The sequence below is a fragment of the Tachypleus tridentatus genome, chromosome 9 (assembly GCF_004210375.1).
Source record: "Tachypleus tridentatus isolate NWPU-2018 chromosome 9, ASM421037v1, whole genome shotgun sequence".
Classification (NCBI taxonomy): domain Eukaryota; kingdom Metazoa; phylum Arthropoda; class Merostomata; order Xiphosura; family Limulidae; genus Tachypleus; species Tachypleus tridentatus.
The window spans coordinates 52,086,486-52,111,403 of NC_134833.1; the positions used below are offsets into that span (position 1 = coordinate 52,086,486).

General features: G+C 33.2%; 1 pseudogene across 1 annotated transcript in view; it reads right to left on the bottom strand.

The window, feature by feature from the left end:
- The window catches only part of LOC143225252 (cell adhesion molecule Dscam1-like), a 62,744-nt pseudogene extending 56,811 nt beyond the window's left edge, over positions 1-5,933 (bottom strand). The window contains exon 1 of the transcript XR_013013749.1: positions 5,720-5,933. The product of XR_013013749.1 is annotated as a cell adhesion molecule Dscam1-like (transcript). The remainder of the gene's footprint in view (positions 1-5,719) is intronic.
- Between the last annotated feature and the right edge of the window lie 18,985 nt (positions 5,934-24,918).

A 24,918-nucleotide genomic window follows, 5' to 3' on the forward strand; every position in this document is an offset into this window, starting at 1 on the left:
TAGAAACATTATAGTCTTCAATTATTCAGTTACACTGCACACTAACCCTCTACTGAACTATATCTAAATAAGTATCACTAATGTCTCATCAAACAACGCATTTGCACAGTGCAGAACTAAAATTTATCCAATAATTAATAATATTGTTAATAATAATATACTTAATCTAATATATCGGTCTAACAAGAAGCACGTCGTACCATAAATCGAAACTGATAAATGACTAGAAAGTAATGATTCGTCATTTTGGTACCACCTTCCAACGGGTATTTTCGGCTGTAATCCCATTATTAATAAAGTTATTATAGCTTAGAAGGCTTAAGTTAGTCTGAAATCTATACATTAAAGTAATAATGGAAGAATCGCCCTCATAATACAAAAAAGTTATGTTTTATGTAAAAATATAAGAAAAAAAGAGCTTTATATTAGCGTCTTACATCTATATATTTTAATCTCTTTTGTTATGAATTTCCTGTGATTAAGGACCAGAAACCGTCATAATCTTAATGTTATCTTGGGTTTCAATTATTTCTTTACAATAGAACATTATTAGTGCACAAAGAATGTTGAAGGCACTAACCGAGCACGTTTCACACACACAAATATGACGTCGCCTAAAGGGGCGACAAAAGTTAGGGTCCGGGTCGCGGGCTAGCCAGCGGCAAAGTGAATGGTGTTGGAGCCACACAACAAAGCTACACCTTTGTATAGGTATTAAAATAATCGGATTTGAGGTAATCCGATCACATTTGCGAGGGTTACAAAAGTCTGAATGACACCATATTTCTGAATGGTTGTTGTGCGTTTGTAGTTTAAAAAAGAGATATATATATATCCAGGTGTACTTTGGTACAATGTCAACACCTGCAAGATTAGGTTAAAAAAAGGTGGTTTCCTGTACCTGAACTCAAAGCATACTTTCAAACCAAGATATATAAGTGGGAATACCTAATCTTAAGCTAGATTCTCTTTCAGATCTGTTTCTTGGCAAGCACTGAAATAAAACTTGAAGAACAAACATCCAGCGCCTTCTATGCAGTTTTATGTTAAACAACGAACATCAAATGAATATAGCGTTTTCATAGTTTACTCATTTCTTTTGTTCTTCGAATTTAAGATGTGGTAATTTAAGAAATTATTACAAATTGTACGTTTAAATTGGTTTAGAATAACTGTTCAATACGTAATGTACTAGGATAAAAACTAACATTGATACAACAAGATGACATTACATAATCACTGTAACTGTTGTTTTATAAACTGAAGCTCATAATAGGGAACAAAATGGTTAAACATGAAATTACATATATTTAGGTAATTTAGGTATTCAGCAACGATTCGTACAGTGAGACAAATGTAAGATCTAGACTAAGTTAAAAATATAGTCACAAATACTTTTTATCACAACGTCATCAAGGTGTGTATATTTATATATATATATCTATGGCAACCCATGACACATTTTAGGTTAATTACACTGCATGAACTAAAATTCTCTAATGTCAAACTAGCTAAGTTTTCAGCAAGTCTTTATACCTTTTAAAATGAAAGTCATGATGCTTAACTCTGTAATAAAACGCAACAACAGGCGTTCAACTGAATCGATGTTTCTGTTCCTTTTTTTGGTAAATTTGATGTCTTTTGGTTGTACATAGGAAGTTGGAGGAGGGAGGAATGAAACTTCCGAAGATTTAGAAGTAGGTAGAACAATATTGTTGTTGTTGCTTTAGAAGTGAACGAAGCTGTACAACCCTGGAAAGGTGAATATTCAATCGTGCATTTCAATGTATAATTTAACATTTGAATTGAAACGGAACCATAAAAGTCGAGATATTGTTTTTGTGCTCTAAACTAACTCAGGCTACATACCAATTAAGCAACATTTGATTTAGAATTAAACCGCGACATTCAGGGCAGTACGTGCTACAATATAACTCACGCCACATGTTTCCTTCTGAACTCGTTACTACGGGAAAACAACTAGCGTTAGAAATGTATATCGCAGTAGTAAAGGATAGACTGAGGATGTAAAGTATTAGTGCTGGTGTGCATGAACTACGACTCTTATTAGATTCATCACATATATAGATCTATATGAGTAAGCTGTGGTTAAACTACCTTAAACCATTATCTCAAAAAATGAGATAGTAAAGAAGGTCGTACATTCAATACCAGTCTATGCAGGCTAAAGATATTCCGTTAAACACTCCAATAGAGTACGATGATCCACGTGATGAGAATACAAAGACATGGAAATCAAGTCATCAGAAGGTTAATGACCTCATTGTTTCCTACAAAGTAGATGCTATTCTGAACTTGCTAAGCACTGCATTATATCATTTTCAGATATTTTCCTATTTAATTCAAGTCTTGATACTCTTGTTTAGCCCATCTTATCTCAGGAAGTATGTTATAATCGTTATTTTAGTGCCCAATGGATCATATTCTAATCACCATTTACGTGTCTAAGAAGTGTTATTCTAACCGTCATTTCAGTGCCCAAGGAGTCATGTTATAATGGTCATTTACGTGTCCAAGAAATAATGTTCTAACAAGCATCTATTTGTCCAAGGAATCATATTTTAATGGCACTTTAAATATCAAGTCTTTATAATTTCTAACGGTATTTACGATCACGAAATTAATAAACGTCGTTAAAAAACACACTACACACTAAACATTTAGCAATATTAAACCACGGTCTCATATGGAACTAATCTGAGGCTTATCTGAAGCCGAGAGGAGGCCTATTTAAGGTTAACGTCATGAAAAGCTCCCATATATTCACGAGAATTGCAATCATACGTAGTATATTCTAATGGTGAAAACTATTGATAGGAAAACATTAGAGTGATAACTTTTGCCTAATTGTAGAAACTATAAGTCCCGAAATATTATAAAAATATCGCGAAAGCTTCACTAAAAAAGGAAAAAAATACAACAGTGGAATGTGCCAAAACTTTATTTTGACAATGATAAGACCTTTCACTATTTGCTTGTACTTATCACGAGATTTTCGTTAGAAAATGTAAACGTTCGATTGGCTGATTTAAGCTATTTAACTGCACTGATAATAAATCATACGACATAAATCACAAAGAATGAAACATTTGTCTGCAACAGGCATGCCGATTGACCGAATAGTGAATTGACATAAACCAACAGCATGCAGAAGAGAAGGCGCGTTCCCTACTTCACGGTACGAACGGTCATATCAAGAAGGGACGATTGTTTGGTTCAGGTCATACGTGTATTTCCGACTGCCTCCAGGATCGAACAGTTGCTATGAACCTGTTTGACTACTTAAACTACAAGAACTAACAAGGAAGAATAGAAATAATTTAATTTTTCTATTTTTCTTTTTAAAAAATCTGATGGTAAACATTACTGACTCTACTGGCATCTCCTATGGAAATAAGAAAATCTATAAACGATATAGATTCCATTTACGAAACTATTAGCTTTTCTTGAAATTTTTACTTATGTGTTTGGTTCATAAAGAACTAAAATTTCAGAAATACAAGTTAATTTGTTCATGTTCAAACGTTTTTAGTTTGTTTTTTTAACTTTTTATTCGGGCCTGGCATGGCCTAGCGCGTTAAGGCGTGCGCTTCGTAATCTGAGGGTCGCGAGTTCGCGCCCGAGTCGCGCCAAACATGCTCGCTCTTTCAACCGTGGGGGCGTAATAATGTTACGGTCAATCCCACTATTCGTTGGTAAAAGAGTAGCCCAAAAGTTGTTGGTGGGTGGTGATGACTAGCTGCCTTCCCTCTAGTTTTACACTGCTACATTAGGGACGGCTAGCACAGATAGCCCTCGAGTAGCTTTGTGCGAAATTCAAAAACAAACAAACATATTCAGTTTCTTCGTCTTTTCTAAACTATTACGTAAATGTTTTCGCTCCATTTCTTTTTTTAACCTTAAATTAAATATGGAAATTGTATTCTTTGTTTTTGTATGAGATCTATAATTTTTATCGCATTTGTAAAAGATTTTGTATTTATATATACAATTTAGAAAAACTCATTCCAACGCTACTTGTTTAGCAACACTTTCTAAAGAAGTAGCCATTAAGTGGAGATAACTGAGATTTGGTCCTTATAAAGATTATATAGACGTTATTGCGTAACCTATATCACATTTATATATGGAACACACCACAGAGAAGCATAATTTATTAGTTTGATTATCGTAAGAAAAAGCATGAATCTTTTGTAAATGATAGTTTAACAGAACGAAATGGTGTAATGTAACCTACCACAGGACTTAAATCAAAATGTCTCAACATAACCAGGTGGAATAATGTTATTTAATACTCTAACTAGAGAAAACATTTAAAATTGTACATGCTGTCCGATTAATGTTGTACTTGCTGTGTTTTATTCATCTTGCTGTCCGATTAGTGTTGTACTTGCTGTGTTTAATGATCTTGTTGTCTGAAGAATAACGTATCAGTTCTATCTTTGTAGTGCCTTGTCCTTGATTGACAATGTGTGAACCTGAAGCACAGTGCCAGGTTGTTTCCATGCGTGTAACTTGGGTTAATAACATAAATATACTTTAAGGGAAAAACAAAATCTTAATTATATAAGACACACACACACACACATATATATATATATATTTGTTCGAATAAATGTTTTTTTCTTCTGAAATAAGAAAGTCGTGCAATTGTAACAGTCGTTATATAAGTTTAAACACTAACTCTGAAACACTATAAGGTTTAGTATTGTATTAATTTATTTATTATTTTACGCATTTAGTTTACAAATATTTAATTTATTTTGCTTTCGTTGAGTGTACTGTTGGCCCGGCAAAGCCAAGCGTGTTAAAGTGTGCGACTCCCTAAGCTGAGGGCCGTGGGTTCGTGTCCCCGTCGCGCCAAACATGCTCGCTCTTTCAACCGTGGGGGTGTTATAATGTGACGGTCAATCTCACTATTCGTTGATAAAAGAGTAGCCCAAGAGTTGGCGGTGGGTGGTGATGACTAGCTGCCTTCCCTCTAGTCTTACACTACTAAATTAGGTACGGCTAGCACAGATAGCCCTTGAGTAGCTTTGCGCAAAATTCAAAAAACAAACAGTATACAGTTATTTTATTTATTTTTACCCTCGTTTAGTTCAAATGGCCAATTTACTTTTAAAAAAAAGGCATACAGTTTGGCGTGATGGACTATGGATTTCAGGATCTCTGGTTCGATATTCAACCCCCCCCCAAAAAAAAAAGAAGAAGAAATCGTTTTTCGCAGTGACTGTGTTTAACTCATACCATTCGATTAGAGTATCAAACAATTGGCGGTGGGTCCTGTTGACTATAAGCTTTAGTCTATACAATCAAAATTGGGAATGGCTAGCGCAGATAGCCCTAGTGTAACCATTTTATTAACTCACTACTTGAGAAACTAAAATATAATTTTCTTGCTAATGTACGAAAAGTCCAAGCTCGCTTAGATAAAGTGACAACATAACATCATCGCTTTGTAACAAATTAGGATACAGCAGGTAAACAAAAAAATGTTGAAGATAATGACTAGAGATATATAACTGTTGGAGTTTTAGCAAACAGCTATAATGAAAGAAGCTTCAAGTGTAACTGTTTACCCCACAACTTAGTAAACACTGTACATCAAATGTTAAGTTAAAACGCCAATTCGCACTTGCAAGGAAGTGCACGTGCAAAACGACTCGATCGAGAATTGATAAATTTCTTGTTTACTCACCTGTGTAAAAAACTGCGGTCCAAAAGTGGTGTTTTGGGAACTTTGGTAATACCTTCATCTTGCTATAGCTTTCCAAACGTTTTGAAATTTGTTACAGCACTGTCTATATTCCAGTTTATAAACTTGTCATGTTAACCCACAAGAGCATTCTAAAAGAGACGACAGTCCACACTCTCTTCTATTCTCTACGCTACACGCTCTGCTGCAAAAACGCGCGTTGACCCGACTCTCGACGATAGTGAACATATGAAAAGATAGGTGTAAATTCGCACAAAAAAGTAGATCCAAATATTAACTCCATTTTCATATGTATTTGCTCAGAAAATAATTATTTTAAATATCATTTAAGGCTTTCGAAGAAATATTAAACATTTGTGTCCGAATTAAGTGTTTATTTTCTATGTAATACATAACCACTGATATTCTTGCGTATTAATATGACGTGAAGTACCCGCGAGATTTAAAGGGCTACAATGTATTAACATTTAAAGCTGAATCTGACTCTCCCTGGATCGAGTCCAGATGAAAACAAATCTGTCATTGTATAGGTGTGGGAAGCATCACCAGAAAATTCCATGTGGATTAAATAAAACCTTAGCGACCTGGACAAAAAACAAAAGAACGAATTTCTATTATTAGGAGAAGAAAGAGGTCGAAGGTGTATCTGCTCTTTCAGGTCCAACAAAATCGGCCCCAAAACCTGAGAGAGAATGACACTTAACAAATACATAAAATCCCGAATTTTAGTAAGGTATAGAAAAATTGTTTATATTTTGACTTACAAAGTTAGGATGTATTGATTTAATTACAAACATAATTCTCATGTGTGTGTGCGCACCTGGGATAGATTCTACGAACGACTGATTTGCCTACTCAATGCAAACATATACCTTCGATTCATATTAATCAATCAAATGAGATATGCTTCAAAATGTGAGGACTAGAGCATCTGTCTAGTTAGTAGAATATCGGGTTCGACTCCTGATGAATATGTTTGTTCTATTAAGATTTCTTCAAAGCATTTTGTAATTTGATTTTCTGTACCATACAGACGAAAATAAAGATCTTTAAAAATTGTGTACTGATTAGTTATGTTTAAAGGTTTAAATAAAGATCTTTAAAAATTGTGTACTGATTAGTTATGTTTAAAGGTTTAAATAAAGATCTTTGAAAATTGTGTACTGATCAGTTATGTTTAAAGGTTTACTTTCGTGTTGACTTGGCCGTTAAAACTCGAACTTATAAAATGGTAAATAACTGACATGAGTACTGAATCTTCCACAATGTTCTGGAAAGAATGTTCTTTGATGTTATTCAATTGAAGTTAGAATTTCTTTGTACCTTTCTATTCATCTATTCATCAGGACTGACTGCAAAGTCATTCTAGTAATCTGGAATCGTGTTTGTCCTCAAGCCTATTAGCTAGAGAAGCATGAATCCAACACATGGTTTGTACAATAGTAGAGCTAATCTAATAACAATATACATTAACAATTAGTTACCATAGTAAAATACTTTCAATTGAAATTTATGAATTTTTCAGATACTCAAACAATGCCATAAACTATCATTAGGACAAATTTATTCGTGTTTCTCACACAGTGCTTGAAGTGTTTCGGATAGAGTGCTAATATTTGCAAAGGTTGTTACAAATAAATGTTTCTGGATAATCCAGATTTGACGTAACGAGACTTATTTCATGGTGCAAAAAAATCTAAATAAGGGAAAAGAAGCTTAGTCCTAAAACTACAGTTTTCTTTATATACTGTCCACTATCGTGGAGTCCACGTGCTGCATCATAATGATCTCGTTACGTCACTTTAAAGACCTGATGAAATAAAGCAGGCGAAAACATACATTTTCTAAGCATAACTTCATCGAAAGTTCCAGCAGTAATCAGTGTAGTTAACCGCAGGGTTGTGTTTTATATTTGTGTGCGTGTGTAGAGAAGCTTTGGGACATGGGACACACACTCATCGGGTAATCTAACAGTTAAGCCCGTAATCAACAAAGTAATGGATCCACAAGGATTGTGGTTTACATATGGTTTAGAGATATGACGTCTATATGACGACCATAGTTAATATTAGGATACTAAGGATACTAACATCATTGTATTAAATCCTGTAAGAAACATCAACTTCAGATATTACTGGGTTTTACTTTACTTCATTAGATATTTAGAGTAGTTTACTTAAGGTATTTCTCTAAGTATTTTGTGTATTTTACTTCGCTAGGTATTTAGCGTGTTTACATAAATCATTCTTTATATTTTTTGTTTATTTTTGAATTTTGCGCAAAGCTACTTGAGGGCTATCTGCGCTAGCCCTCTCTAATTTAGCGATGTCAGACTAGAGGGAAGGCAGCTACTCTTTTACCAACGAATAGTGGGATTGACCGTAACTTTATAACTCCCCGCGGCTGAAAGGGCGAGCATGTCTGGTGCGACGGGGATTTGAATCCGTGACCCTCAGATTACGAGTCAAAAGCCTTAACCCACCTGGTCATGCCGGTCCCATTTCTTTATATATTTAGCGTGTTTTTTTAGTTATTTCTTTAGATAGTTAGCGTAATTTGTTTGTGATATTTTTTCAGGTATTTAGCGTTTTATACTTAAAGAAATTTCATTATATTTAGCGCCTTTTCATAGTGTTTTTGAAAATTTAAAATTTAAAATGAAAGTTTGCTTGTAACAAGGAGCGAAAACGGTATGTTAATATTCATTCTTTTTATTTTCACACCATGTAAAACATTAAAAATTATAGTATATAAAATGAAAAAATAAATTTACCTATAATATTTAACTTTTATTTTACAAAAAAAAAAAAGGGTTTGCTTCCTATTCAAATTTTCTTTCATACATAATTATTTACGTCGTGACTTCAGAAAGAAGGCTTACGTTTCTCAAACATCATTTAACCAAACATGATATGTTAAGATGCACAAGAAAGACCACAGGCCTGGAGATCGCGAGACCGAGTTCCCTATCACCGAATGTATTCATCCTCTGTGGCTAGGCTAACCACCTGTATGGTAAGATTATTGGCTTACAAAATTTACCAGTCGACCCGTAATCCGCTGGAATTAAAGTAAAAATAGAAATGAAGAATATGACAGAGTGGTCGGTTGTTTTTCCATAACAAATATTATTAATATAGTTCTTCCTACTTCGCAGTCAACTTTTTGATTGAACTATTGTACATCTTGCTCTGTTTGTGTAGATTTAAGCACAAAGATACAAAGGTATCTGACCACCACAGGTATCGAGCCACGGTTATTAACGATGGGTGTCTGCAGACATACCGCTGTTCTACTGGGAGACGTAATTATTCACTCAATGCCGTTGTGAAACAGTGATGTGTAATGAAATAGCAAACTTTGGTAATTTTTTTTTTTTTTACCGAAATGAATAACACAATAATTTCTCCAAATAGTAAAACAGATTTGTGTAAACTCTTAGCAATTACTCTGCCACTGTGGTTCAAGTTATGTTAAACAAGAAATGTTATGTGATATGACTCATACGGTACGTTGTTTTAATCTTATATCGCAAAATGTAACATACATGTAACAAATTTATCTTTGTTGCTTAATATAGATACAAGTACTCCAGTTCTTTGGTTGAATGCTTTTACTTCCAGATAACAGTCTAAATAAACCATTGATTTGGCGGTTTTTCCGTTGAACAATGTTACTTATAAATAATATGTTCATTTATAACTTACTAATATATATTTCTTAAAATCATTTTCAGAGGAATAGAGACCTGGTTGTATAAAATCTTTAAATAAAATGTGTTTTTTTCTACTACAGTAATGTTATTATACATGTTTAAAGTACTATTTCAAGACGCCTGACAGTAATGTTATAATACATGTTTAAAGTACTATTTCAAGACCCTGACAGTAATGCTAATATACATGCTTAAAGAGTTGTGATCATTCTTGCCTTTCAAGCAGTATTAAAAATTGGTCTCCGTGAGTCAGCAGTGTTTACGTTAAATTTTGGTCTTCTGGTGGATGAAGAAGTAAGCTTACGTATTCATTACGGTAAAGTATCAGAAACTATTCGAATTTTGCAGCTAGCCTGCAAATGGAAAACCAGTTATTACCTTCGCCACTAAAATTGGACGAAGGTTATATTTTCATTCGTGTTTGCGTATGTGATTGTTAGTAAGATTTTTCGAAAATGATTGAATGAATTTGAATGAAAGATGGTATACAGCTGAACTATGATTCCAATTAGAAGTTTTTAGTTTCTGGAGATCAAAGTCAAAGTTCAAAGTCTCAAACAAGGTTACTAAAATCCAAAAACTCCGATTTTTCACGCTCTTTTTGCTCTGTAATTCAGTAAAAAAAAGATCAGATTTTGATTAAACTTGTGAGACACATATGGGATCATCTTACTTTTGTTCTGCCAAAAATGATTCACATTTTTTATAACGACAGACAGACAGACACCTGTTTTGTTGAGAGTCAAATATGATCAATGCCGCGTAACAGAAGTGTGCACTTTACTGTTATGTACGTTTACTTTGCTTGAAAAACCCTTAACGTGTGTTATTTTACTGGATATAACTAAACTACAGGATATTCGCATGATTTGTTTTATAGAATATTCATAAAGAAAATATACAGCTTATATAAGTGCTCTCTTAGATGAATAATTTCCAAAAACTCGCAAACATAATAGAATATTTGTTTCATATACTGCTTTTGTTCGAGATGCGGCCCAATGATTAACTTCTTGGAATGGGATTCTGAGATTTCGTTGTTCACGTCCCATTACTGCTCATCATTCTATTCCCAATGAATCGCGCTCGAGTTTTGAGACCGTGAGTACATTATAGGAGTGATGATACAACTTCACTTGTCGGTTTGAAATTCAACGAAGCATAAACTGGTTATTTTGTAATTTTTTATCTCACTCTTAAACCAAATTGGAATTCGGTGATGATAGGATATTCTAGCATTAAAACTTATTACAGTATTTAGAGTATTTTTAACCTTCATCAATTTCAAAGAATGTGACATATTTATATTTTGATTGTACTGTTTCTATGCAAATACACTGAATTTTTTAAACGTTTACCGGAAATCGGTAAAGGATAAACCTCAGTGATCAAACCGGAAATCAGTGAAGGATAAACCTCAGTGATCAAAAATGAGGATTTACCGATCACGTGTTTTTGACAATTAAATATTTTGTGTCGAGTAAAAACAAATGTAAGAGGAAGTACGGTTAGGAATAGAGAGGAAGACGGAAAAAAACGTGTAGTGTACTGGTTCGGATATCCAGCTTTTCCTTTATGTCCTTTTGTGACATTCACAAACGCCGAATTGTCTGTTGATCTCTCTTGTAACCGTTACTAGAGCAATTTTCTCAACAACCGAAAACGGGTAGGTGGCAGCTGTTTTTCTATTTCTACGCATGACGTCATCTGAAGCGTCACTTCCTTTCATTATATTTAAAAAGCTGGAAGAACACACTGCAAAGAAGAGGATAAATATGCGAACGAGCGTTAGAAAAAAAAATGTACTTTTTAAATACGACATGCTGCTTACATGAAACATTTGGGGGATTCTAGAAAAACATTAACAAAGGTCTTAATAATGTACCTCACTAGGAGAGATTCAACAGACTCGACAAGCTGGTCTACCATATTGTAGGGGTGAACTAAATAGCCCAAGTAATACAGCACACATCATAATAAATATCCGGTATATTTAGCCAATTCTTTCCTAAAATCCGAAAGCTATCGCTTAGAATCCTAACGTAAGAAAGGACACCTTTCAATGCATAAGAATATAGAGATATAGATATAGTAGTTCATGAACCCATACCCTTCCGGTTATTAGCTGTTATTAGGAGGGATTTGCGCGTCAGTTTAGTGGAGTTCGTATCACTGGTTTATCAATAATATTGAAGTATCGTAACAGCTGCCAACTGCTTTTCATTCTATTTTTGTGTGAATAGTGGTAATACGTTCTGATATTTTCGTTAGTTTACTAGAACTCTCTTACTTATTAAGTTTTTTTTAACCAATATTTTACATTTGTACAAACTGAAATAATTATTACAATGTTTTGCTTTCGGATATTTTTCATAGACACCAGTTTATCCTATATAAAATTACAGTTGACCTTTTCTGCTAATTAAATAATTCCTGCAAAAAACAGTCGTTGTAATCTACTAATTCAATAATTTCAACATAAAATTATAGTGAATGAGTTGATGCAATCCGTTAATTAAAAAATTTAAACATACAGTTGCAGTAGATCTAATTCACCAATTTAATAACTTCAACATGTAATCCGTTAATGCAGTAACTTCAGCCTTCAGTTACAGTCGATAAAATTCGTTAATTCAGTAGCTTCAACTGAAGTTTACACTTGATACTGAACGTTTTTTGGTGTAAGAATTGTTTTATGCTTATTTTCAGTAAAGTGAGACAGTAGTTGGTTGTTATTAAGAACAAGGCTTCACAGAGGCATGTCTGTGCACACTTCAGGTATCTAAGCTTGGTTTCTATCAGTATAAGACATCAGATATACCGCTGTGTCCCTGGGGGACAATTAAGATGGTGCAGCTTGTTTTCCTTACATTTTTAACATACGTAATTTCCTGCTTTACTTGTTTTTCAGATATTTGACGAACCGCCTTTATAAGGGTTCGAGCTTATTTATGAAATAGGGTTGGAAATGGCCTAGATTTATGTATCGAAGAGTTCGGGGTTCGAGACGTGATGTCACAGAACAGGCTCCACGTTTTGAGATAAGAGCGCGATATAAAAGTGATATTCAATATTATTATTCGGTTGAAATGACCGGACAAACCCTTTTGGCGGCAAATGCATCTGAATGGGTTATGTGGTGTCCTAAAGAAAAATGAAACCGAAAGATAAAACTTAATTTATACAAACTATAATTTCTCAGAACTTGAAACTTTAAATGTTTTGTTTATTTATTTCTTGTTGAATATAAAGCTAGACATTGGGCTGTGTGCCACCACGGGCATTGAAGTCCAATTCTTACTATTATAAGCCGGAATATATATTGCTGAGCCACTGGGAGCGAAACCTTTGAAGTCAAATTTGACAAAGAGGTAATAAATAGATATAAAAAAAAGAACAACACGGTTTGTTTAACTTTGAAATAGATTAACCATTTTATTAAAAAAATGAAAATCACGGTACGAAGATATCGACGAAATGCGTAGGAGAACAACGAAAATTTGGACGAGAAAGAATCCTATTTAACAAGTATCTTCAGATTATATCCTAAGTGTCCTATTTAACAAGTATCTTCAGATTAAATCCTAAGTGTCCTATTTAACAAGTATCTTCAGATTAAATCTCTGCTCAAAATACCTTGTCACTGAATGGATATATCAGGAACGTAAAAGTGAATACTAAAACTATCTAAAGGTGTTTCAGAAATAACGGGAAATATAAAATATTAACTGGAAATAAATAAGAGAGAAGACAAAAACGTAACGTTTTATAGATGTATTTTAAGTATGGTGGGAAGAACTGAAAAACAAAAAGATTGTTTCTTAGCGTTTTATCATTTCGATCAACTTAGAATTTTTTTGTTTTCTTCTCTGGACTAGTGCTGATGGGAATAGTGTTTCGTTTGGTACGTCTTACACAGTTCAAGTAACTTGATATACCTCGCCAGTAAAATAAAAAGGAATTGAATTCTCAATAGGTCTATTATGGCCACCATCTCTTCATTGAACCCATTAGTTACCGCTCTCGTACATTTTAATCTCAGAACAAAAGAAGCGCATTGAAACACACTTGGTATTCTGGTGGAATCTCCTTAGTGTTTTCGATCCTGACAGATGTGCAAAGTGCACAATACCGCATGTGTCTTAGCACAGTCATAAGCAACCACTCCTATGTGGTGTTGATAACATGTACGCACACACTTCATAAAGGCTGCTCTGTTTCGTAGCTTATATTTAATTACTAGCACTGTTTGGCTTTGTGAATTCATCTAGCAACTTATTGCACGAGAAAAAAAATAACATATCACGTGGGAAACACTTAGCGTCAATCCATTTCGCACATTTACTTTTCAACTTCATTTCCCATATGATACATATAAATATGTACATGCATACACACACACATATCTATAATCCATAAACAGCTCAAAAAACACTACTCTGAACTATCTCTATTTTATTTGTCTTGCGCTAAACATCTGTATGAATTTCCTTTAAACTGAATAGCGCTTACTCAAAATTAATCAGTTGTTGATGGCTTTATCAACGTTCTTTATTTCTGTACAAAGTTATATCTTTCCTTTACGTTTCCCAGTGAAACATCAGTACAGGAGCAAGTAATATTAACTACACATTTATATTGCCTCAGACAAAGCTGCTACTTTTGGAAGTACACTTTTAAATTATTAGAATGGGGAATGAGATTTTAATTATTTTTCAAGTAAAGTTTATAGAATGAAATTAATCAATGAGTTATGATACGGTCATGCGCATAAAAGCGATAAAATTGGCTTTATTTCGTATATACTAAATTAATATTACTCTATAAAAAGAGTTTTACCATATGGATGAACTTTGCGAAAATAAAATAGCTTTATTGCACTTAAAACCTACAAGTACCAAATATTAACACAAACTACACGCATTTTACAAAAGAACCAGATGGTCAAGTGCTCTTCAGGGATAAAGTGAGGGTCAGTTTACTGTTCAGCTTGTTACTTCCGTTTTTTTGTAAAATGCTTTGTTCCTAGTCATCAGACTATCTTAATTTCTTCAGTTATGCTCCTTTCTCTCACGATCTGTTTCCTATCTTCTATAACTATGTCTTTTCATTCTGCCTTTTATCCTCATTAACTACCTCACTAAACCTACTTCCTCCAAATAACCTACTTCATCTAAATAATAGTAGAATTTTTTCAGTACACATTCCTTGCCTGTCTTCCCCTTTCTTAAGCCATTACGGAACTCACCAGCGGAAGTTAGATAAACATCCATAGGGGTTCACCAATGGAAATCATATAAACATCCACGGAGAAAACAGCGGAAGTCAGATAAACATCCATAGGAGTTCACCAGAAGAAATCATATAAACATTCATAGAGATTCACCAGTGGAAATTATACAAATATCTATAGAGGTTCACCAGCGGAAATCGTATAAACATCTATAGGAGTACATCAACGGAAATCATATAAACATTCATAGAGGTTCACCAGTGAAAATTATCCATTGAAAAAGATGTTAGATAAAACAGTTAATATAAAATGTCACTCTGTAGCGTGAAAAATATTTTGGGTTTGATATTCTGTAGATATACAGTTAATAAACCTTCCTATAGCGTGACCTTTGCCTTAGGTGTGATATTATATAAATAAAGGTTAATACATCACTCTGTAGTCAGACAAAACCATTAAGTATGGTACAGTTAATGCAACGCTTTTTGTCAGAGTATGATATTCTTTAAAAATGTACACAGAAAGTGAGTTACGCTTTTGACGGATACCAGCTATTAGCTGGTCACCGAAAAGCATAAAAGCAATGGTACCTTCCATAAGGATAGATTAAAATCACATTTGCTTTTGGTTTGCAGTTATTATAGGTTTTCCAAAGACCACTATTAACAAGATGAATCTTCAGATAGCCCATAGTTCAGGGAGAAAGAAAGAGACAAGGCATATGTTGAATAAATATACAAACAGACTACCATCTACACGTGACTAGACTTGTTCGCAGCACTGTAACATTTGCCCTTGCTTGTCAGTGGTAAAAACTAAGTTCTTTTAACACATGCGTAATGTGATCAATTTGCAGGCATTCAAGTGGGTGTTGTTAGACACAAATATCTACGTAGTCTTACGAATAATTTCATATTCCAAATTTGGTTTTCTTTTTTGTCGCTTGGTGAAACATTGGGCTCAAAGAGAAAACAAAACAAAACATGAAGGATAACTGAAACCAAAACCCAAATCATTTAGTGAAATATACTTACTTTTACTTCGGAAAGCTTTCAAAGGAACATCAAACCGTGTATTGAATAGTCAATACAGAGATATTAAGTACGTCATATTAAAATGATTTTGGAGTCTTACAACGTCGTTACAGGCCATGTCATCACGTCCAGTTATTCTCTATTTGAATACTATATATCTTATTATAATGAAACTTGCCGTGTATACTTTCGAAACTCGGATGTCGGAAACTACCGCACGGATAATCACCAATCATAACTGCGTAATATTTTTATAAATCGACAGTATTTTTACACCTCATAAAAATTACTAAAAGGGAGAAAGTTTCAAATATAAAACAATCAGAAAATAAACTTGAAAACATTGTTTTTCTTTAGTGAAAATCTCATGAGTGTTGCATCAGAAAAGCAAGGAAGTTTCATTGAAAACTGTGTATACAAAGAAATACTCCAATAAAATCTAGTCTGTGGTGTAATATTGTAACGATATCTCATTTTAAAACTAAAATTTCAATAAAATCCTTTTCCTCATTGATAGTGAACATTATTGAATGTCAGTTATGAGTAAATTGTTGTAGAACTGTCAGAGAATTCCAGGAAAGGTCGCAGGCCTAATAATCTTCCCCACGAATTAACAGGAAAAGCTGGTATTTATGTTAGTCTTAATACTAACCTTGCAGAGTTTTTCCACTACAAAAGGATCCATTGTACTGCTGTCATATCTAAAGCATACCACTTCTCCCTGCATGCCTTCCAATCCATCTAGTGTACGAAAATGAGTATTTCCTAGCACCGTTTCAATAATCCGATTACGCAGAAATTCATAGGCACTGCATCCGGTGAATTGACTGATATATCTACGTATGAAAAAGAAGGAATACTCGTTTCACTCTCTAACTGCTTTAAGCATGCGTATTTTGAAAGGACATGTTGTGTAAGCAGTTTGTGTGCATATAACTCGTGTAACTTTTCCAAACGGAGATCCTTTTTTGTTTATTGTTGTCAGGGTTACGTGAACAGCTTCGCCACTGACCTTTGCGCTTGTAGATTCTCAGTTGTTGTACGATATCGCACTTTGCTTAGCACAACTGGTGTACGACTTATTGTATTCTCTTTTTGTGTATGGGTTTGGCGCCAAAAGTTGATTCAGGTCTTCTCTTACATAACTTTCCCACAAGCGATCAATATTTGATATTATCATACCACTACGAAACCATTTTTAGATTGCTTCAAATGCAGTTGAAGTGGCGTTTTTGTTGGAAAAGTTAAGAGACTGTTGTTCTTCAAAAATGTATTTGTTTTCGAACGTTTCTTAATTCTAAATGCAAATAAAATAATAAACTCATGCCCAAAAACGAATTCAAAATTTTTCTTTAAGCCTAATGAATCATAGGGTTTTTACCGGCAATCTTAATAAACCACAACCTAGCAGAAATAATCATGACTGTAAAAGAAAGCTAAGCATGTTGAAAGTTGAAATATATGATGGATATATGCATCATAGTTCAATAGTAGACGACCATTTACGTAAGTATCTTGAAAAAGGATTCTTACCTACTATTTAAGGCCACATACACATTCTAACTGTAGATTAAAGAATATAATAAGGAAACGAAATTTACGTTTTGACAAATATGGATATTTTAAAATTATAATAAGTTGAATGAAACAGACATCATGACATCACAATTTTAAAGAATAAAATGAAAAGTATCATTTTGCAATTTTCTTTATAATATTAATTTATACATTTTAAAATTCACTGGCACTCGTGTAATGTTCAACGTTAAAAACGCACAATTTAAGAAAATGATTTTTTACACAGCTCTAAAATGAGACTGTTTCCAGTCTCAACATTACAATAAAATACAAATAGCTTATTGTACAGAGTTAAAAATAATTAAAACCCAATGACACTGGAAACAGTGTCATTTTTAGAATTGTATAACAAATAGTCGTTGTTTGTAAAAATAGTGAGATTTTTAACTCTAATTTAGACAGTTTTAATGGATTTACAGTAATATTTTAAGAGTTAAACAAGCCAGTTCTGTTTACCACAATTAATGGTATTATATGTATCTATATATGTGTGTGTTTATTTCTTTTTGGTTGTTACTTCCTTAACTTTTGTATAGATTATAATTTATTTTGTCTCGTTTGTTTTAACTTAAGAAAGTACAAGAGTTTACATGTTATTGCGTTTATGTCTGAATTTTCACCATGTTTATTTTTTACACCTTAGCAACAAAATATTTTACGATATTTGTTTAGAAGTTATTCCTGAAATATTTATCATTTTTGTTTGTATCAGTTAAAAGGTTGAAGTTACCTTTCTAGATTTACCACTCTTGTTTCTAACAGCTGAAAGGCCCAGCATGGCCAGGTGGTTAAGAGTCGTAATCCGAGGGTCGCGGGTTTGAATCCCTCTCCCACCAAACATGTTCGCCAATTCAGTCGTGGGGGCGTTATAACGTGACAGTTAATCCCACTGTAAAAGAGTAACCCAAGATTTGGGTTGGCGGTAGGTGGTGATGACAAGCTGTCTTACCTCTAGTCTTACACTGTTAAATTAGTGATGGCTCGCGCAGATAGCCCTCGTGTAGCTTTGGTCGAAATTCAAAAACAAACAGCTGAAAGGTTAAAATAACATTTCTGGAACCAAAAAATAGGAAATAACATTTGTTTAGTACAGGAAAGAAAAGTCACAAAATAATCGGTTTCACAGTCAAATTGTTAGAACCTCTAATTAAAAATAAATAAACTATAAGATGTTTTTACTAGAGATAAAAAGTTAATTTCAAAAAAGAGGTTTACTGTGCTAGCTTTTACATATATCATTACCAATATGCCATTAGAAAGTGCTGTAAATATGTGTACAGAAGTACGTTATTACGATCATAATAATCAAAGTAGATTAAAAAAAACTATTGTACAAGTTCACGAGTTATATCACCTGTTTAACAACGGCATGCATTATTAACTATATGGGATTTCTATGGTATCGAGATTAAATCCATTACTTGCTAATTTGTTCTTATGTCATCGTGAAATGGCTTGGCTAGAAGATTGTTTATAACATCCTAAGCCAGGATATTACGGAAGATATGTAGATATCTTTATTATTGTTATCATGTGACTTAAATGTTTGGTTTGTTTTGAATTTCGCGCAAAGCTGCCCGAGGGCTATCTGCGATAGTTTCTCCAATGTGGTTTGTTTGGAATTTCCCACAAAGCTACACGAGGGCTATCTGCGCTAGCCGTCCCTAGTGTAGCAGTGTAAGACTAGAGGGAACGCAGCTAGTGATCACCATTCGCCGCCAAATGTTGGGCTACTCTTTTACTAACAAATAGTGGGATTGACCGTAAGAATATAACGCTCCCACTGCTGAAAGGGCGAGCATGTTTGGTGGTACTTGGATTCGAACCCGTGACCCTCGGATTACAAGTCGAGTGCCTTAGCCACCTGGCCATGCCAGGCCACGTCCTTGCTAAGGCTAATAATAAATATAGTTTGAGAATAGAATAGGGTCTATTGATGAATAAACTTTATAAACCTGAGTTTAAGGAGCAAAATACTGCTACCCGTTTGTTACATTTTACACTTTTTAGAACAAATAAATCAGGTAAAACTATATATACACTTCTTATGACAGATAAATCGGACAGAACTACATTTATGCGTTTTATGAGAAATAAGAAAGATTTTTCTATTACTTCTAATGTTGTAAATATCCTGCCAAATACAACAACAAAGATATTGTAATAAAAAAGCAGCTGAAGAACGTGATAATGTCTTTTCTTGTTCCTAATTTTAAAATGATAAATTAGAGGAAGGCCCCCCAGTCACACCACCCACAATCACACTTTGGTTACTCTAATCGAACAATGGAATTTGACTCTCACTTGTTCCATAATATGGACTACGATTTTTTTCTGCAGGAAGGACACGAAACATCTAGCAAACCATTCAAACCTCGTCATGCTTAATGAAATATCCATTTAAACTTTGTTCGCAAAATTTATTTAACAGTGCAGTCTTTGTAATTTTTTTGAATGTTAGTGATTTGATACGATGAAACCTTGAAGGCAGTTTTTGATATTTGATTTTGAATTAGAGATATTATATTTCACAAAGACCTTTCTAGTTTTCAATGTCGTTGTAACCTTAATTTGCCTCTGTTCATTGTTAATATTATACTTGTTAGTTTTGATTTTCATTTGTAATTTCATCGATACTAATAATACCAACCGAGGTTCTAGGTTACCTTTATAGAAAAAATATTTTTTATGAGTTTTAACTTTAAACAATTGATTGGCTTACAAAAGTTTTCAAATGTTCTAATGCTTCATGTTCAGACATTCGTAAACTGTTAATGTGAGCATATATCCACCATGTTGTTTTCGCCAGAGTATTAATCTGCAACATTCCAAACCATGTTGTATGATGCCAAGTAATGCTAAAAATTCTAATTACTTGTTTGTTTGTTATGTAAAGAAAGCATAAAACATAATAATATTATTTAATCTCTTTTTTTTTTTTTGTACGATAAATTTCGTTAGCTAAACGTGCGTGCTGCTCTCTAGTGGTACAGTATTAAACAAATGACGATGTAACATTACCTCGAATACGTCAAAAGTCATAAAACCTAATTTTTGGTCTTCGAAATAGCTAATATATAAGGACTCATCTATTGTTTTTTGTACACATTTTCCCCCTGATTTCGTATGTTTTTATTTTGATTCATCAAAACTGGAAAAGAGGGAAACAACAAATAATAGTTAAAATTAATTTTCTTTCTATGTAGAATGATTTTAACATTACAGTTGAAGGTGAAAAACTGAAAGGACTTGAGTAAGATAAAGTACTGTTACACAAACTTTACCACATACGATAAAATAAAAACAAGCAAACAACCAATAAATAATGGTTGAAACATAACTAAGTTTTTACTTATTTTTTGTTATCACTTAGCTCTGATTTATCATAGCTTCATATAGTTCTGTTTTAAGTTGTATAGAAAAAGGCGTATGTTTCATTGAAACATCAGGGACTAACAGTTAAAAGGAGAGGACGTAAAATCGCAAAACTGACATATTAGAATATTATGTAGCAAGCAAATTAAAAATAAACTCACTGGAGAATAGGCTACATTTTCTTCGGGACTGACTCGTGTTTCGTCAGAGTACGTCACTACAGATTAAGGACTTTGGAATGCAGCTCAGTGGGAGTAAGACCCACACAGAGGTTGGGATATCACTTGTCATCCTTTATTGAAAAGACTCGCGCTTGAAACAAACATGTATATCCTACACAAGCTGATACGATAAATAAAATCTCATCTGGAGTATTACAAGTCTAAACAGTCATTCACTGTAAACAGTCAGTCGTGGGAAGAGAGCTGTTTCTAATGGAACACGAACATACAGAACTGATTTCAGTGTATAGAGTCTTGTATTCTATATATGGTGTTTTGTGTTCTTTTCTGATAACTACACGTTTTTTAATGCTTACGAGATTTCGGGGCCCATATTGATTTTTCTTATTCAATGACTAAGTTTTCAGTTTTTTATTATTACTCTGTATTCTGTGCTGATAAAGTTTTGGATTCTGTTCTGACTACGTTTTTTTCTCTCTCTATATTGATAGTATTTGAGTTGTGTGCTGAAGACACTTTGCTTTCCACACTGAATTAGTTTGATCTTTACATTGACAACGTGTTTCATGTCTATAATGTCTTTTTTTGTCTTATAGTAATGATGTTTTAGGCTTAATTGTGAAAATATTTATTATTTTTATCCATACTTATGATATTTCACGTTCTATAGTGACAATGTGTTTTGGATTCTACAGCTACAGTTTTGTTTTTGTCCTATACTAATGTCGTTTTAATTTTTGTAGTGAAAATGTTTTTTTGTGTTTTACTTATCATATTTTGAGTTATATAGCGAAAAGATGTTTTGTTATAGACTGGTGACACTAATTCTCAAGTGACAATGTCGTTATTTTATACTAGTGACGGTTCTATAATGAAAACGTTTTATTTTCTTTCTATATTGAAGATATTTTGAATTCTGTAGTAACAAGTTTGTTTTTATTCTACATTGACAGTGTTTTAGGTTCTATAATGATAATGTTTTATGTTCTAAACTAGTAATGAGTTGTGTTCCTTAGTGATAATATTTTTTTTATTTTATGTTTATAGTGTTTTTGGTTTTATAGTGACAAAGTTTTCTTTTCAGTACTAATGATGTTTTAGGTTCTATAGTGACAATGTTTTGGATTCTATGATAATGTTTTATATTCTATACTGGTAACGAGTTGTGTTCTTAAGTGATTATATTTTTCATCCTGTACTAATGACGTTTTGGGTTTTATAGTGACAGTATTTGTGATGTTATACTGATGACATATTTGGTTTTATAAGAATAATATTTTTTGTTCTATACTGAAGACATTATTTCTACAGTGGCTATATATATAACTTTTTACATACTAATGTAATTTTGGATTCTATTGTAACAATGTCTTTTATCTTATGCTGACGACACTTCAGTTCTACAGTGATAATATGTTATATTCTATACCATGTACCAGTAGTTTCCACATTGCGTGTTACAAGAGTTTCACTATATGAAGAATAATTAAGAACACAAAAAAACTACAAATATATATATGCATATGGCATCAGAGGTGTCGCACAAATTAAGTCAAGTGGGTAAGTTAGGGTATTATCAGTGACAAAGGTTTGGAAGTCACTTTTATCCACTAATGATGTTTTAGGTTCTACAGTGATAATATCTTTATTCTATTCTAAAGATACTTCAAACCAATAATTACGACACCTTTTGTCTATACTGATTGCACCCCGGTTGAACAGCGGTAAGTCTACGGATTTACAAGCTAAAATCCGAGGTTTGATTTCCAACGGTGGACACAGTACATAATCCAATGTGGTTTTGCTGTAAATTTCAATAAACGTTTCTATATGATAATGGGTCTTATTCTATATTAAAATATTTTTATTGTATTCTGAAGATGGGGCCCGGCATAGCCAGATGGCTTAAGGCGTTCAACTCGTAATTTGAGAGTCGCGGGTTTGAATTCCCGTCGCATCAAAATTGCTCGTCCTTTCATCCATGGGAGCATTATAATGTGACGGTCAATCCCACTATTCGTTGGTAAAAGAGTAGCCCAAGAGTTCTAGCTGCCTTCCCTCTAGTCTTATACTGCAAAATTGGGGACGACTAGCGCAGATAGCTTTCGAGTAGCTTTATGCGGAAGTTAAAAACCAAAACCAATCTGAAGATGGTAGAATTATATAGTGACAAGTTTTATTTTGATGATATTTTGGGTTCTATAGCGAATACGGTTTTTGTTCGATACTAATGACGTATTTGGTTTCATATTGAAAAAGTTATTTTTTGATATACTGGTGACGTGTAGTTTTATACTAAGATATCTTATATGCATTGCTTAGAGTTATATTCCATAGACTAGTAAAGTGTGCCTTCCTTCCAATAAATGTATTAATACACATGAGTAATGGGTGTAATCTATTTTTTTATGTACATCATGATTCAATATGGTTTGTCTCAACATATCATCCACAGGAACATTAAACTTTTCTGTTGAAATCAAACGTAAGACTTTCTTAAGATGCACAATACTGATATGAGAATTCTTGTTTATTGTTTGTTTCTAATGATTACACCTGAAATTGCAATGAGTACTTAACACAGATATTTTACTGAGACAGATGGTTGAAGACAGTGAGTTAACTTTGCATCTAGTAGTGGTCATAGCTATTTTGTATAGGTTGTAACGAACATAAATGTTAAATTATATGTTTAGATCATATTGGCTACACAATGTAACTAAATTTTTACTTCTTCTTCTTCCTGGGTAGAAAGTGTTATTTCCCAATTGCTTACGCCTAAAGTAAATGGAAAAGACCTATTTTTCTCTTCAAACTTTGCTTTTGTGACCTGAGAGCGTATAACGAAAACATGATGGGAGACTATGTTTGGGGGCTGATACGTGAAAGTGATTTACATTACAGTCTCAAATCTCGAAAAACTACTCACTTCTAGACATTTGTGTTAATTTATTTATAAATTCGGTATAAATACATATAAATGTTAATTTATTCAGACCTTATGTAAATGAAAATGTACAAATTTGCCCATTTTTACATAGAAAATAGGTTAATTTCTAAATTTCATTATCCAGGTCATAAAAGGAAAGTTTTGAGGGAATAATGGCCATTTTCTGTGTTTTTACAACACAAGCAATTAAGAAATAACATATACTATCTAGGAACAAAATTTGCGTTACACAGTGCAATTATTGTGTTGTGGTTATTGAGTTGTGTAAAAGTATTTTAATTTCCTTCCCCTAGATGGCAGTAAAATATCAAAAAGAGCTGGAAGGATGTCAATCTATGAAGCTCTGTCAGCCACGTTTTTCTATTGTGTTTTTACGTGTAAATAAAGCTTTAAATGTAACTTTATCAATTTACTATTGCTGTGAAAAGCAATAACGAACTATTTGAATATTTAAAAAGATCCAATGCAAACTTGTAAATTAAAAAATCAGCAATATAACAACGAAATGAGCGTAGAAGCGAAAATCTTGTGTTGATGTCGTTGTTTATAGAGATATGTTGATAGAAGTCATGCATTTTAATGGTAGAGCACATATTCTCTTCTCTCTATACAAATGCACTCATACGTATGTGCATATAAACACTCCTTCTGCAACTAAGTTGTACTTTACTTTATTGAGAACACTTCCATATGATTGGTTGGCTGGTAGTTTTATTGCATCATGGGAAAGAAAGGCTTTTTAGTTTTCTGACACAGTAGAACACTATTAATGTTATCGTATTTTGAATGCCTACTTTAAAAACTGGTACATGCAACATCAACGACTTTCCAGAAACATATCACCTTCCCCCAGAAAAAAAACAAAAGTAGAATTGGAGAAAATATAGACATTTATCCAAAAACACCAAAAATCACGTCAGTTATGTTCAGGCTGTTTTTAAAGCTTTATTTAGATAAACGTTTCGTGCATACAAGAACCGTTACGATTAGCTTACTCTTTGCCTTGTTTTTTCTATGTAATGATCTATTTACGGTAACAAGAGACATATGTTATTGTTTCTTTACAGATATTTGATCATAATAATATATCTTGATTAACTTTGGTTTCAATCTT